Here is a 13,935-nt window from a genome sequence, read left to right as displayed (position 1 = left end):
CCCAATAGCTTGTACGTTCTCCCCCATGACTATGTGGCTTTCCTCTGGGTGCTCTGGTTTCCTCCCACAGTCCAAGGGATGAATAGGTTAATTGGTCACATGTGCGTAATTGGGCGGCACATGGCTCATTGGGCCAGAAGGACCCAATGAGAACACTGAAGAAAGAAATCAGGAAGGCTAAAAGAAGGCATGAGGTTGCTTTAGCAGACAAGGTGAAGGAGAGTCCAAAGAGACTCTACAGGTATGTCAAGAGCAAAAGGACTGCAAGGTCCTCTTGAAGATCAGAATGGTAATAGATGATAGAGATTTAAAAATAATGTTTTGCATCTGTATTTACTCAAGAGAAAGATACAGAGTCTATAGAAGTGAAGCAAAGCAGCACCAACTTCATGGACCCTGTACAGATTGCAGAGGAGGAGGTGTTCACTACCCTGAGACAAATCAGGGTGGATAAATCCCCAGGGCCTGATAAGTTGTTCCCTCTGACCCTGTCGGAGACGAGTGCAAAAACTACCAAGGCCCTAGCAGAGATATTTAAATAATCCTCAGCAACAGGAGAGGTATTGGAGGATAGCCAATGTTGTTCCGCTGTTTAAAAAAAGGCTCTAAACAAAAACCAGGAAATTATAAACCAGTGAGTCTAACATCAGTAGTGGGAAAGTTATTGGAAGGTATTCTAAAGGACAGATATATGAGTATTTGGATAGACAGGGACTGATTAAAGATAGACAGCATAGCTTTGTGCATGGTAGGTCATGTCTAACCAATCTTATAGAGTTTAATCAAGGAAATTACCAGGAAAGTGGAAGAAAGCAATGCAGTGGATGTTGTCTAATGGACTTTAGCAAGGCATTTGACAAGGTCCTGCATGGGAGGTTGGTCAAAAAGATTCAATTGCTCAGCATTCAAGTTGAGGTAGTAAATTGGATTAGACATTCGCTTTGTGGGAGAAGCCAGAGAGTGGTAGTAGATGGTTGCCTCTCTGACTGGAAGCCTGTGACTAGTGGTGTGCCACAGGGATCGATGCTGGGTCCTTTGTTGTTTGTCATTTATATCAATGATCTGGATGGTCATGTGGTCAACTGGATCAGCAAATTTGTGGATAACACCAAGATTGGGGTGTGTGTAGTGGACAGCAAGGAAGGCCATCATGGCAGGGATCTGCATCAGCTGGAAAAATGGGTGGAAAAACGGCAAACGTAATTTAATGCAGACAAGTGCGATGTGTTGTATTTTGGTAGGACCAAATAGGGTAGGTCTTACACAGTGCACGGTTGGGCACTGAGGAGTGTGGTAGAACAAAGGGATCTGGGAGTACAGGTCTATAATTCATTGAAAGTGGTGTCACAGGTAGATAGGGTTGTAAAGAAAACTTTTGGCATAAATCAAAGTATTGGGATGTTATGTTGAAGTTGTACAAGACATTGGTGAGGCCTAGTTGGGAGTATTATGTACAGTTTTAGTCACCTATCTACAGGAAAGATGTAAACCAGATTGAAAGAGTACAGAGAAAATTTACAGGAATGTTGCTGGGACTGCAGGACCTGAGTTATATGGGAATATTGAATAGGTTAGGACTGCATTTCTTAGAACGTAGAAGATTGAGAGAATTGACATACACAACATTATGAGAGGTATAGACAGGACTAATGCAAGCAGCTTTTTCCCCACTGAGTTTGGGTGGGACTAAAACCAAAGGTCATGGGTTAAGGGTGAAAAGTTTACAAGGACCATCAGGGAAAACTTCTTTATTCAGAGGGTGGTGAGAGTGTGGAATGAGCTGCTAGCACAAGTGGTGTATGTGAGCTCGATTTCAATGTTTAAGAGAAGTTTGGATGGGTACATGGATAGTAGGGGTATGGAGGGTTATGGTCCCGGTACAGGTTGATGGGAGTAGGCAGTTTAAATGGTTTCAACATGGACAACAGGGGTTAAAGGGCCTGGTCTATGCTGAACTTCTCTATGACTCCATGACCGTGCCTGTGGCTAAAGAGTATAGAAAGATCTTTGTCAAAGCCCCAGCAATCTCCTCTCTTGCTTCCCTCAGTATCTTGGGATAAGATCCCATCAGGCCCTGGGGACTCATCCAGCTTAATGGTTTTCAAAATAATTTGTTACTTCAAAAGGATTCTGTGTCACACGGTCTCTTCATTCTCTAGGCATAGTAAGTAACTCCAAACTCATGATACGAGTTACAACAGAATAACCCTAGATATCTGTAACAAGATATCTGTAAAGGAATGCTGCCACCCAACACATTCCAAGCTGCAGGAGTACACGCTAAAGGATGCACTGAAGCTCCAGCAGTCAATGCAAAAGCTTTATGGGGAAGGACTGCAGTCGTCAGTCTTGCAGCCATGAGACACTGAGGGGCTGACACCTGTGTAATCAAACACAGGAGTAGCAAAGATGCCTTGTACAGAGGATGCACTAGCACAACTATTTATAGATCTAATAACGCTACGCACGTGTTATCTGGACAACACTATGAATGCAAGGAAAGCTCCACTAAAACATCAAAGCAAGCAGAAGCTGTAATTTTCTCTGCACTTTTATAGAAATAAAACTTTACAATTAAATATCAACATCCAAGGAAATGGCTGGGTAGAAGGCCCAGTATATCTCGGATATATCTCAAGAGTGGTAGGACATAAATATACACCAATACAAGTATCCTTTAAAAGTCTTATTCCTAACCCTCAAAAGAATTTGCTCAGAAAACAGAAAATAATGTCTTACAGGGCTGGAGAGAAACGTCTAGAGCTGAAGTTAATTTGGACAACTCCTTCTGTTGTCAGAAAGCAGAAAGTTGTCCACACTATCAGTGGAAAAGGGAGCAACGTGCAATAAAAGAACGGTGTAGAGAAAGAGAGCAAGAGTTAGTAGCTTTCGTTAGGGCTATTCTGATGAAGGATCTCAGTCCTGAAACACTGACTCTGTTTCTCTCCCCATTGATGCTTTCAGCAATTATTTTAGATTTCCTGCATTCATTTTAAACAAATTCTGGCCCAGTTTCCCCAGGGTAATTCCACTTTGAGAATAAAGCAACAAAGTCATTCACAGCCCCCATTTCTTACAGAATGTACTTGGTTATACAAACGTACAAATGAGGACTTGACCACTAAAACATGCTCTGCCATTCAATAAGATCATGGCTGCCTTACTGCAACTTCAGGAGTGACCAAGATTTCTGCCTCCAATCTTTGCTGAAACTATTCCATAAAACCCCGTTGGGAGATGTACAAAAGTGAGTGTTACAAAGCTTGCAAAAAGGCAACAACTATCCCTTTCTTCCTGTGTGTAGCTGCAAGACCTCCACTTGGCATATCATTCCGGAAAGGGATTCAGCATGTGCACGAACTGCACCATGTACAGCACTGCACCAGCTCGGTGTCATTTGCTCCCCATAATAATTAGCAGGATCTTGGCCCCACTTGCAATTTCTTTTTTGGTCATTTTCACTATTTTACACACTAAACAGTCAACAGAGGAAGCCACGGTAACCAATCTACAAGTAACCTTACGTTGCAACCCTCAAACAACACCACGTGGTCAATCAAGACAAGAGCAGTTTCCAAAATTGCCATGCTTCATGGAATTAAACTAGTGGCTGTTGCCATATTTTTTAATTCAAAATTCTTCTGCCCTAGTAGCAGTTTGAGGGAATTTGCAATTTTGAGCCAGATAGACTAGAAATGTTCTATGTTCTATTCCCAGTATGCAGATTTCATGCACATATATTTATAAAAAGTATTCCCCCCTTGGAAGTTTTCATGTTTTATTGTTTTACAGTATTGAATCAAGTGGATTTAATTTGGTTTTTTTTACACTGATCAACAGAAGACTCTTGTATCAAAGTGAAAGCAGATCTCTACAAAGTGATCTAAATTAATTGCATAAGTATTCACCCCCCCCTTTAATATGACACACCAAATCATCACTGATGCAGTCAACTGGTTTCAGAAGTCACATGATTAGTTAAGTGGAGATCTATGTGAAGTCAAGGTGTTTCAATTGATTGTAGTAAAAATACACCTGTATCCGGAAGGTCAACTGTTGAGTCAGTTCCCTGGCAAAAACTACACCATGAGAACAAAAGAACCCTCCAAACAACTCTGCAAAAAGGTTATTGAAAAGCACAAGTCAGGAGATGGATACAAGAAATTTTCCAAGTCAATGAATGTCTTTGGAGTACAGTTAAATCAATCATCAAAATGAAAAAATATGGTACAGCTGTACATCTGCCCAGGGTAGGCTGTCCTCAAAAACTGAGTGACTGGGACTAGTGAGGGAGGCCACCAAGAGACCTATGACAACTCTGGAGGAGTTACAAGCTTCAGTGGCTGAGATGGGAGAGACCGGGTGCTTCACCAGTCACAGCTTTATGGGAGAGTGGCAAAGAGAAAGCCACTGTTGGGGAAAAAAACTCACTTTAAATCTCAGCTAGAATATGCCAGAAGGCTTGTGGGAGATTCTGAAGTCAGCTAAAATCAAAATTGAGCTTTTTGGCCATCAGACTTTACGCTTTGTTTGGTGTAAGGCAAACACTGCACAGCATCAAAAGTACACCATCTCTTCACTGCAGTAAGTACTGGAAGGGTTGTTAAGGTAGAGGGTAAAGTGAATGAAAATTCTGGAGGAAAACCTGATGCAATCTGCAAGAGAACTGTGAATTGGGAGAAGATTTGTTTTCCAGCAAGACAATGACCCCTAGCATAAAGCCAAAGCTACACAGGAATGGTTTAAAACAACAAAGTTACTGTCCTGAAGTAGCCAAGTCAGAGTCCAGACCTCAATCCAATTGAGAATTTGTGGCTGGACTTGAAAAGGGCTGTTCACTCATAATCCCCATGCAATCTGACAGAGCTTGAGCAGTTTTATAAAGAAGAATGGGGATAAATTGCAGTGTCCAGATGTGCAAAACTGATAGAGACCTATCCACACAGACTCGAGGCTGTAATTGCTGCCAAAGGTGCATCTACTAAAGACTGACTAGAAGAGGTGAACACTTATGCAATCAATTATTTTATGTTTTATAGATGTAATTAATTTAGATCACTTTGTAGAGATCTGTTTTCACTTTGACATGAAAGTCTTTTTCTGTTGATCAGTGTCAAAAAAAGCCAAATTAAATCCACTGTGATTCAATGTTGTAAAACAATAAAACATGAAAACTTCCAAAAGGGAGAATATATTTTATAGGCACTGTATCAACAATAGCATTACTGTTGGGGTCATGATGCAAGGACACAAGTTGAGAACCATAAACAAAATAAACAGCTATCACCTGGAAAATTCCTTGTGTGACAGCTGGGCTCAATTTGTAAAATGTTTACCTCCTTATCTCTCAAGACCTCTAACATGAAAACTAAGGTGACATTTTACGGGCATTTGCAGAATGTTGTTCAAAACAGCTTGCTGTGTTGACTTGCATAACAATGACCACTGTGATTCATTATTGGAAAATGCAATTACAACTAAGTAACTGCAAGTCCCCTTATTATTAAATAACATTTCCCTATAACGTTCTGCACATTGCATCTGACAATATTTAGGGCCTTTCCTACTTCATGCACTTTATATAATCTACATCAGTGCTTCCCTACCTTTTTAAGCCCAACAAAACCATAAAGCACCTTCATATTTGCCAACGCCCCTCTTACACACAATATACTTTCTGATAGTGCAAAAACATGTCTACCACATGAGAAATATGAGAAAAATGATTCTGCTTTAAATTTTTATTTGTCTTTAAATCTAGTTTACACAGTATCTGTGCGCTGTACTGCAGCTTCGATATCAATGTGATCCTTGAGCTAGATGGTTTTTAGCAAGAGTTGAAATACCTGATTCAAGTTGACAGCAAAACGCTTAAAGTCGCCACACGTAACAATGTTCAAGTGGCTTCTGTTTTTTTTAATAAGTATGTGGTTCACTGCACTGAGCCTCTCTCAACAAGGTAGGAGGATGGAAATGTAATGGAGAGCAGCTTTGCTCTTTGCCAAAGACCAGGAAATCTCATATGACAGTGTAGCCACATACCACAAAAGCTGACATTTTTGAAAAGCATGTTTGCTTCTTCATCATTCTGAATTTTGATAATTTCTTCTTGCAAGGTGTCTTCCTATTCTTCCACCTTGCAAAGAAATAGATTAATTACCCAGTCTGGAATATCCAGATTGTTCAAATCCTTGAATCAATTCTGAAACTCCTTCTTCAGTGACTGCAGATATAAGCAGTACTCTTACAAATCACCATCTGTGATAGAGAGTGCCACACTTTCCATGCAGGGAAACTGTGAGAACTTTCTACTCCCAATATTTTGCTTATATATTTCCAATTTTCTGATAAAAAGTGGAAACTGCAATTTTTGCCTCACCTCACCCTGCAGTTTCATATTTAGAATGTTCAGTTTGTCATACAGATCGGGTAGGTATGCCACATCTCAATCTTGTTTCCCAAGCTCTTGTTGACTTTGAGCAAAAATTCAACCACAGTATCAAAAAGATCAAAGAAACATTTTAAGCAGCAGCCTTTTGACAGCCAACACAGCTCAGTGTGAAGCATTCAACTCTTCATTGCTATCTTGGCATAACTGGCAAAATACTCTGCTATTTAATGGATGAGCTATAGTTTTGCTGATAGCAGATGTTACAAAATATTGTATTATCTTGATTGTTGTGGGGTGGGGACAGTAAGCGGCACCCTAACTTGAGGCACGAGACCTGACCGACCGTGTCAACTCACTGCTGTCGTCAACATCCAATTGGCATTCCCCGTTTGTGTTCATTTTCTATTTTAATTTAGCCCCATTAATGAATGATAAGTATGTACTCTATGAGTCTGAAAGTGGTGAAACCTTGAATTCTAATCCTACTAAGAAACAGAAACTACAGGAAGTGCATCAATACAATGTTACATACCTGAAGTAAGATTTTATTCCGTTCCCGTCAGATCCGCGACACCCCATGTGTCTTATTATTAATACTGTACTGTCTAACTAAGCCATGAAGCCATCAAGATTGCAAGACGCTTCCATAAAAGACACCCTGAAAAGGCATACAGACAAGACTCCAACCCAGGTCAAGCCACCTCCAGGCCTCCAGTCTTGCTTTTAATATCCCCTTAAGTACCTTTACTGGCACTCACATTCTGCACTCATGAAAGTGGCCATTTTTTAATAAGTTATCTAAAGGCAGTCAACGCTCACAATATTTGCAAATCTAAGTCAGTGCCATAGAAACTTAGAAAGTAGGAGGAAGACTAGGTCTTCAGCCCTTCAAAGCCGCTTCTCCAATTAACATGATCGTGGCTGATCCTAAATCCATAAGCATATTGCTGCTCTCTACCCACTCACTTTGTCTGGAAATTGATCTCTTTCCTTTGGTGGCACGGTGGTGCAGCTAGTAGAGCCACTGCCTCATAATGCCAGACACCCAGGTTCAATCCTGACCTCAGGTCTTGTCTGCGGGTGGAATTTGCGCATTCTCCGTGCTGCGTGGGTCTCCCCCAGGTGCTCTGGTTTCTTCCCACATCCCAAAGGTGCGTGCGCTGATAGTTTAATTGGCCACTGCATACTGTCCCTAGCGTAACTGAGTAGTAGAGTTTGGGGAGAATTAGAATATGGGAAGAATAAAATGGAATTAGTGTAGTGAGTGGCTGAGTACTGACTCAATGGGCCAAATGGCCCATTTCCAAGCAGTATAACTCTGTGACTCTAAATGTCTTATTGACAGGGCTTCTAGCTGGAATGATGGAAGCCGAGAGCATCCGCTGGAGAAATCACAAGGCACCAAACTATGTACATCAATGTAGTGACCTCATTGAAACACAAAAAAGTTTAATGGGTCTTGACAGAATCAACATAGGGCTGAAGTTTCCCTCTGGCTGTGATGTTGAGAATCAGGGTCACAGTGTCAGAATAAGGGATTGGCCATTCAGGGTAGAGTTAAGAATGTTGTTCACTCAGAGATGGTGATGGTTGGCATTCTATACCTGCGGACATCCAGTACATTCAGGACAAAAAGTGATAGATTTTTAATTTTTACAGAAATCAAAGGATACACAGTTAGTGCAGGAAAATGGTACCAAAATAGATCACCTACGAACTTATTGAATGGCAAAGCAGGAATGAGGGGCTGAATGGCTGCTTCCTGTTCCCAACTGGGGCTCTCAGGTGGAAGATTTGTTGGTTTTAAAGCATGTGACCACTTGTCTCTGAGCAGCTGTTAAAGACAAAAATCTCCCTTTATTGCTAGCACTTTGGCTGTAGGGAAGGATCTGTAGACATCTGTTCTTCACAAGTATATAATTATAGTTTTAAAATAAAAACAGGAAATGTTGGAAATGCTCAGCAAAATCTGTGGAGAGAGGAACAGAGTCAATTTTTCAGATGAAGGGTCACCTTACTCATTAATTAGGTTTTTCTTTCTACAGATGCTGTCTGACTCGCTGAGAGAGTCTATCTTTTTTTCTTTAATTCAACCTACCAGAACCCTGAAATGATAAATCTTGTTTTTCTCTCCACAGATGTTTCCTCACCCTCTCTCAAACATTTTATCCATTTATTGTCTGAGTCAGAACGGTATTAATTTACACAGCTAATCCTATGTCACCTATTGCCAACATTTTTCATCTTACTTGAATACTGAAGTGGCTAAAGTACAAAATGTCTGTATGTTCTTCCTGTGACTGTGTGAGTTTCCCTGAGGTGCTCTGGTTTCCTTCCAAAGACATGCGGGTTGGTAGGTTAATTGCCCGAGGGTGTATGTGAGTAGTAGAATCTGCGGACAGTAAATGGGAATATGGGGAGAATAAAATGGGTTAGTGTAAAATCTGGGTGGCTATGGCCTGCATGGACAGTGGGCTGAAGGGCCTCTTTCTGTGCTGTATCTCCATCTTTAAGCTCATAAATGACAATCTGAGGAAACTGAAAGTGCACTGGGAATTTCACAGCAATGGACCTTTTATGATTCTGACCCAAATGAAAGACAAGGTTTAACAATATTAACACAGACAATGATTTACTAGGATCCAGCATTGAAAACTTTACACTAGTTAATATCTTGCACTAGATGACTAGGTTACCTACTGTAAAGAAGGTCAATGATATGGTTCACTACCTCAAACCAACTCTATAGCTCTTTTATTGCACAGTTCATTAATGAAAAGAAATGCAGAGTAAACCTTAAAACCAGTATTAAGCCACTCAGCCCATCAAGTTTGCTCTACCATTTCACCATGGTTTATTTATTATCCTTTTCAGCTCCATTCTTTTGTCTTCTCATAACCTTTGGCACCCTTACAAATCAGGAACCCATCGACCTCTGCTTTAAATACACCCAATGACCTGGCCTCCACAGCCGTCTGTGGCAATGAATTCCACAGATTCATCTCTCTCTAGTTAAAGAAATTCCTTTTCATCTCTGCTCTAAACTGACATCCTTATATTCTGAGGCTGTGCCCTCTGGTCCTAGACTCTCCCACTACAGGAAACATTCTCCCCCTGCCCTCTCTATCTAGGTATTTCAATATTCAATAGATTTAAATGAGAACCCAATCAAACACTTCTCAAATGCTAACCATTTCATTCCTAGAATAATTTTCACAAATCTCCTGTGGAACCTCTCCAATGCAAGCACTTGTTTCTTAGATAAGGACCCCAAAGCTGTTCAAAATAGACCAAGTACAGTCTGACCAATCCCTTATAAGCCTCAGCATTGCATCCTTGCTCTTATGTTCTAGTCCTCTCAAAATCAACGCTCACATTGCATTTGTCTTCCTTACCACCAATTCAATCTTCAAGCTAACCTTCAGGGAATCCTGCACGAGGATTCCCCAAGTCTCTCTGCACCTCTGATTTCTGAATTTTCTCTCATTTAGAAAATAATCTAAACCTTTATTCCTTCTACCATACACATGCCAATACACTTCCCTCCACTGTAATCCATCTGCTACTTCCTTGCCCATTTTCGTAATCATTCTGTAGCCTCACTGCTTCCTCAACACTACCAGCCTCTCCACCTATCTTCCTATCGTCTGCAAACTTGACCATAAAGCCATCAATTCCATCATCCAAATCATTGACATATAATGTGAAAAGCAGTTCCAAAATGGACTCTTGTGGAACACTAGTCACTGGCAGCGAATCAGAAGAAGTCCCCTTTATGCCCACTCTTTGCTTTTTGCCAGACAGCTAATCTTTTATCCATGATAGTATCTATCCTGTCATACCATGGGCTCTTATCTTGTTTAGCAGCCTCGTGTGCGGCACCTTGTCAAAGGCCTTCTGAAAATCCAAATACACAACATCCACCGATTTTCCTTTGTACATCTTGCTTGTTATTTCCTCAAAGAATTCCAACAGATTTATTAGGCAACGTTCCCCTTAAGGAAACCATGCTGACTTTGGCCTATTTTATCATGTGCCGCAAAGTACCCCGAAACTTCATCCTTAATAACGGACTCCAACATCTTAACAACCACTGAGGTCAGGCTAACTGGCCTATAGTTTCCTGTCCTTTAATTTCCTCTCTTCTTAAAGAGTGGAGTGATATTTACAATTTTCCAGCACCCTGGGAACCATTCCAGAACCTTGTGATTCTTGAAAGGTCATTACTAATGCCTCCACAATCTCTTCTGCTATCTCTTTCAGAACCCTGGGATGTAGTCCAAATGCTCCGGGTGACTTGTCTGCCTTCAAACCTTTCAGCTTCCCAAGCATCTACATTCACTTCTGCCCCCTGGCGCTCTTGAATCTCTGGTATTGTACTGGTGCCTTCCACAGTGAAGACTGATGCAAAATACTTATTCAGTTTGTCTGCCATTTCTTTACCCTCCATTACTACCTCTCTAGTGTCATTTTCCAGTGGGCCGATATCCACTTACACCTCTCTTCTACTCTTTATATATCAGAAACAACTTTTGGTATTATTGGCTAGCCTACCTTCAAATTTCATCTTTTCTCTCCTTGTGGCTTTTTAGTTGTTTTCTGGTGGTTTTTAAAAGCTTCCCAATATTCTAACTTCTCATTAATTTTTGCTATTTGTCCTCTCCTTTGCTTTTCTGTCTTTGATTTCCCTTATCAGCCACGGTTGTCTCATCCTCCCTTCAGAATACTTCTTCATCTTTGAAATATATCTATTCTGCACCATCAGAGAATGGTCAGTGCATGGATTGGGCTGCCAGCGAAGGTGGTGGAGGTGGATACGATAAGGTCTTTTAAGAGACTTTTGGATATGTACATGGAGCTTAGAAAAATAGAGGGCTATGGGTAAGCCTAGAAATTCTGGGCAGTTTCTAGAGATGTCAGGGGTAAGTTTTTTACTCAGAGAATGGTCAGTGCATGGAATGGGCTGCCGGCAAAGGTGGTGGAGGCAGATACAATAGGGTCTTTTAAGAGACTTTGGATATGTACATGGAGCTTATAGGTAAGCCTAGTAATTTCTAAGGTAGGGACATGTTCGGCACAACTTTGTGGGCTGAAGGGCCTGTATTGTGCTGTAGGTTTTCTGTGTTTCTATGTTAATATATTAATGCTTCCACAATCTCTTCAGCTACCTCATTCAGAACCCTGGGGAGTAGTCCACTTGGTCAAGGTGACTTATCTACCTTCAGACCTTTCAGTTTCCCAAGCACCTTTTCCCTAGTAATAGCAACTGCACTTACTTCTGCTCCCTGACAATCTCGAACTTCTGACATATTGCTAATGTCTCCCACAGTGAAGACTGATGCAAAATACTTATTCATTTTGTCCACTATTTCCTTGTCCCCCATTACAACCTCTCCAGCATCATTTTTCAGGGGTCTGATATCGACTCTCACCTCTTTGTGCACAGTACCTGAAGAAGCTCTTGGTATCCTCTCTAATATTATTTGCTTGCTTACCTTCATCGTCTAGCTTTTCCCTCTTTATGACTTTTTTTAATTGCCTCTGTTGGCTTTTAAAAGCTTCCCAATCCTCTAACTTCCCACTAACTTTTGCTTTGCTATATGCCCTCTCTTTAGCTTTTATGTTGGCTTTGACTTTCCTTGTCAGCCACTGTTACATTATCTTCCCTTTAGAATACTCCTTCTTTGGGATCTATCTACCCTGCACCTTCCAAATTGCTCCCAGAAAATCCAGCCATTGCTGCTCTGCCGTCATCCCTGCTAGTGTCTCATTCCAATCAACTTAGGCCAGCTCCTCTCTCGTGCCTCTGTTATTCCCTTTACTGCACTGTAATACTGATACATCTGACTTATCTTCTCTCTCTTTCTCAAATTGCAGGGTGAGTTCTATCATATTCTGATCATTGATTTCTAAGGGTTCCTTTACCTTCAGCTTGCTAATCAAATCTGGTTCATTACACAACACCAAATCCGGAATTGCCATTCCCAAGTGGGCGCAATCACAAACTGCTCTAAAAAGACATCTTGGAGGCATTCGACAAATTCCTTCTCTTGGGATCCACAGTACCAACATGATTTTCCCAATCCACGTGCATATTGAAATCTCCCATGACTATTGTAACACTGCCCTTCTTACATGCCTTTCTATCTCCCGACGTAATCCTGGCTACTGTTCAGAGGCCTGTATTTAATTCCCATCTGGGTCTTTTTACCCTTCCCGAAAGTATGCTACATCTTTCAATCCTCTTTCTAAGCATTACAATTTTTTTAAACCAGCAGAGCCACTTTAACCTATACAATGTATATCGTTGGATGTTAAGCTCCCAACTATCGGCGATGCCCGCACGTCATACCTGCCGATCTCTAAATGTGCAACAAGACCATCTACCCTATTCCGTACACGGCGTGCATTCAAATATAACACCTTCAGTCGAGCATTCATCACCCTTTTCAACTTTGCCCCCATGTTACCGGAAGTTAAATTCCTATCCCTTTCTGAACTTTTTGTCTTTTCTTTTATTCTGGAGACTTTGTAACCTCTCTTGCACTCTCCTCCTCTTTTACTTTATCCTCACTTTTCCAAACCATTGTACTGTCAAACCTACTATTTAGTTTAAAGACACTTCATTTATCTCATCTCTCTGACTGCAGTTTTGCCCTATTATCTGCCTGACCTTCCTCACAGTCTCACTACACGCTGCATCTACTTGTCTACTAACTGCCCAATCCTCCGCCTTACTGCTCCGGTTCCCATCCCCCTGCCAAATTAGTTCAAGCTCTCCGCAACAGCTCTAGCAAATTATGTATATATGGGTCTGTATTTATTCGCGTACCAAAGTATCGAATGTAACTATGGAAGAATTAACGACTGTGTTGATACGCCGCGCGAACATGTCGGTTCCTAGGACCCTGCGGGCTCTTTCTGTGTGTATTTGATTACGCGGACTCTTAAGACCCAGTGAGATGCCCAGGAGCCGGCCGCAGGAGGAAGTGATACAAGCACAAGAAAAAAAGATAAAAAACTGCACAGCAATCACACGCACGCACGCTGATCCCCAAACTGCTGCGGGCCCTACATGAGGAGGTTTTACAGCCTGATCGGAGGAAGGAGCCAGGTTATATTACTTACCTGGCCATCCAGCTCATGCCCAGCCGGGCGCTGAGCTCTACGACCAGCCCGAAATGGCAAAGTTTGGTGGATTTCGCAGAGAGTCTGTTTCACCCCCTCTTCAGGCAGGTGGCTGAGACTAATGACGTCAGTCAGCTCTGACCTACAGCATCATCTGCATAAATTTGACTTTGTAAAGAAAGATTACCATCTACTCATTAACATGCAGCCATTGTACAGCAACCTCCGCTGCTCCACATCGCGACAACCTTCATAATTATGCAATTAAATGCCTCCATTTTTCCTTTTAACTTTGTAGTCCATCCATTAATATAAATATTCATATTAATATTTTTAAAATATGTATAGAGAAAAATCACAATCAAAATGTACATAAACTATATTTGAAAATTATATTAAATATGAATTAGAAAAAC

General features: G+C 41.2%; 1 protein-coding gene across 4 annotated transcripts in view; it reads right to left on the bottom strand.

Moving 5' to 3' along the window:
• LOC140741092 (bromodomain adjacent to zinc finger domain protein 2A-like) overlaps window positions 1–13,640 on the bottom strand; it is a 142,475-nt gene extending 128,835 nt beyond the window's left edge. For 3 of the 4 annotated variants that reach the window (XM_073070820.1, XM_073070824.1, XM_073070823.1), the window contains exon 1: window positions 13,520–13,640. The gene's annotated coding sequence lies outside the window, so the exon portion shown is untranslated. The remainder of the gene's footprint in view (window positions 1–13,519) is intronic. The other variant, XM_073070821.1, reaches the window with a different exon arrangement.
• Window positions 13,641–13,935: the final 295 nt, after the last annotated feature.

This window comes from Hemitrygon akajei, chromosome 18 (assembly GCF_048418815.1).
Source record: "Hemitrygon akajei chromosome 18, sHemAka1.3, whole genome shotgun sequence".
In the NCBI taxonomy this organism is placed as follows: Eukaryota; Metazoa; Chordata; class Chondrichthyes; order Myliobatiformes; family Dasyatidae; genus Hemitrygon; species Hemitrygon akajei.
This window is presented reverse-complemented; position numbering and strand designations above follow the sequence as displayed.